Source organism: Haliaeetus leucocephalus, unplaced genomic scaffold (genome assembly GCF_000737465.1).
Source record: "Haliaeetus leucocephalus isolate CR32 unplaced genomic scaffold, Haliaeetus_leucocephalus-4.0 Scaffold312, whole genome shotgun sequence".
Lineage (NCBI taxonomy): Eukaryota > Metazoa > Chordata > Aves > Accipitriformes > Accipitridae > Haliaeetus > Haliaeetus leucocephalus.
In genome coordinates this window covers 1-3,135 of record NW_010972748.1, presented here as the reverse complement: position 1 = coordinate 3,135, position 3,135 = coordinate 1, and the positions used below count along the sequence as shown (strand labels likewise).

General features: G+C 54.8%; 1 non-coding gene across 1 annotated transcript; it reads right to left on the bottom strand.

Annotated features, from left to right (window-relative positions):
* Positions 1-204: 204 nt before the first annotated feature.
* TRNAN-GUU lies at positions 205-278 on the bottom strand. The gene has a single exon. It is a non-coding gene; the product is annotated as a tRNA-Asn (tRNA).
* Between the last annotated feature and the right edge of the window lie 2,857 nt (positions 279-3,135).

The window sequence follows — 3,135 nt, the reverse complement described above, 5'->3', positions numbered from 1 at the left end:
AGGTGGGAGGTAAGCCCTGCTCCCCAAGCTGGGCAGGCAAATGAGAATAAGGAACTGTTGCTATCAGTTTTCTTTCCTTCCTGTGGCTTTGGTGAGGGGACTGAAGAGCCTGTGTTTTTTTCTAGAGCCATAGGATGCTTTGGGTTGGAAGGGACCTTAAAGAAGGCTAGAAGGCTGTGGCATAGGCAGGCAAGAGGGGAGAGGCGTCCCTGGGTGGGCTCGAACCACCGACCTTTCGGTTAACAGCCGAACGCGCTAACCGATTGCGCCACAGAGACTCCCAAAGGGAGCTCCGCGGGGCTTCCCAACGGCAGGCAGCTGTTCGGCCATTGCCAGGGAAGCAGAGCTTCCTCACGCGTAATGGTGACCTGGGAAGAGAAACACCACAACCCTCAATGCCCACCCTTCATCCTTGGCTCCCTGAGCGACGGACCTCCCCTCCCACGGCATTCCTGCGAGCACTCCTGTCCCATTCCCTGCCCGCTGCAGACCACCCACCTGCAATTAGCAAAGGCGGGCACCAAATTAACTCCTCCGGGAGCCTTGCACAAGTGCTTCGACCTCAAGAAGCACAAAGGGGCCTCGGGGAGGTTCTCCCTTCCACAAGATGTGCTTCCTCAACTGGGGTTTTTAGCATGCATGAATGGTGACTGGAGAAACGTGGTCATCCCCTGACAATGAGATGGAAAGCCTTAAGAGCTTCTTAACGTCTCAGTTAGTGATTGGGCAGTGACTGGCAGCGCGTAGGGATGCCAAAGAGGGTGGAGGGAACTCAGCAAGAAGCAAGGCGGCGGTTGAGGGTTTTAGCGCATCCTTCCAACCATGTGCGAACCCAGAAAGGGGAAGCCGTTGATGTCTGTGGGTGGAGGAGGAATAGGTCTGCCCTGGGAACGTGACTGAAGGACTCTGAACAAAGGAGAGGTTTCCATCATGTGCGCGTGCCTCACCCGGGGAGATGGGGAATGCCCTCTGCTGTGGCGTGGCTAGACGGTGCTCAACATGCTCCATGAGCTGACCTGCCTCTCGTCCTCCCCTTCACTCCCCACACTTGGATGGACCTCAGGAAGCCTTTTGCTTCCTTCTAGGCTGGTTCATTCTTTCAATATCTGCAGTTCAGGAACTTGGCACCAAAGGCCTCGTTAACATGCAAAGTGCCACAAGAAGCCACATAATAGAATTCTAGAATCATAGAATAGTTTGGCTTGGAAGGGACCTTTCAAGTGTTACCAGAAGTCGGCACTTCAGAAACTCTCTAAGACTCAATTTTGGAGTTTTAGAAAGCAGGCATTCTTCATTGCATCGCTGGATGCACGGGGGATCGTTCCACCTATCGTGCATACCAATTCTTTCAACAGTTGAGATTATATACAGAATGGACATACATATTCACGATTTTTCCTGGAAACAACTAACATATTCATCTGAATTCCAGGAACTCAGTCATATACGTAAATGTCCTTGGCGCAGGCGCACTCGAGATCTTTGGTGATCTTCAGGGGTCCTCTGGTGGTCTTTGATAGTCTTCCTCACTTGTCCACTAGTTGACCCTTTTCTAGTGATTCTGCGTGGTTGGACACTACACGTTTGATACAACTTATGCTAAAGAATGTTCATTAGTATCTCTACTATCTCTCTTTTCTTGATATGCATTCTTTTGTCACAAACCACATTGACGCTCTGCAGCCGTACCCGGGAGAAGGCAGCCATTGTGCCCTGTCCCTCTGACAATGCAGCAGGGAAGCCTTGCTCAGCAGCACGTCTTCCTACAAACTGGACAAACTGTGAGGGTTGTTCTGACAGATGCTTTGGACGTGGCAGGTTTTGGAGACTCCTCCAGGAAACTCACACATGTGCACTGCCCTGCAGCTGGAGCCTTACCGTGTAAAGTCCTGGGAAGACTTCTCCCACACTGGGAGCTCAGCTGTCCTCCCACTGACCTCTCTCTACCTCGCTCGTCTCCCCTCACTACCTGCAGGCAGTGCCTTCAGCCCTGCTGTGCTTCGCAGGGGAGCTGCTCCTGGGCAGAGCTGTCTCTCACAAAGCGCTGCCCACTTGCTGGGAGCTCCCTCCGTCCCAGGAGCCCGGCCCAGCTCAGGAGCAGAGGACCAGCCCAAGGCTTCACTTTCTCTGCCTCTCCTGGGCTCCCTGCAGATGTCTCAGCTCCTGAAAGGCAGCGGAGTCACCCTTGGGGAATGGACTTTTTAGCTGACTGCAGTAATCGCCAATTGTCCCTCTCTAAAGAGTGGAGAGAGAGCGATTCCAAAAGCATGGCTTGTCCTACCAGAGCGCAGATGTCTATGAGAGGTGTAGATGTTCCCCTCTGGGCACGGATATTCTTGGCCCATAACAAAAAGGACACACAGGCAGTGACAGGGAGGTGTTGGTTAAACGCTCTGGCTGGGCAGGGATTCAGCTGAAGCAATGCAGACATCTCATCCCCAGCTGGAAGCCCTGGGGATGAGGCAGGATTCAGATCCCCCCATGCATCCCACAGACCCACAGTGTTAAGGGATGTCAAGACTGGCCACCGCTTCCAGGCACTGCAGCCAAGGACCCCTCCCACCGTGCCCCTGGAGCCCAGACCAGTACCACCAGTACAGTCCTGCCTGGCTGCTGGAGCCCAGCCCGGTGCCTGGGGATCTGGAGCCTTTGCTCAGGCTGAGGGATGCAGCTGCCACTTTTCCGCTTGCAGGTGCAACTTCTAGCGAAGCTGAGCACGCATCCCAGAGATGCACACGCACAGACACACCTGCGGAGAGGACACTGACACGGCCAGTCACACAGACGAGGCGCTGCCGTCAACAGTACCCACATGGAGGACTCACACAAAACACAGAGACAGCCATGTCCCCTCCTCCTCTTGGGCTGCCAGAGACAGGAGGTCACTAGTGCAGGCACACACACAACACGCTGTGCGTTCACAAGCACACGCATGTTCACGGATCCCCAGAGTACCGGCACGGCCTCTCTGCCCTGCCAGTACCCCTGCCTGGATTCCGGCCCTCTGACCCACCCCACGAGTCGCCTACTTGCTGACTGGTCCGTCTTGGTGCTCCCTGCAAACGTGCAGCACTCACACATTCGTGGTGCAGGAACCCCACAGCCACCCAGCACAGACCCTCTGCCCACCTGATA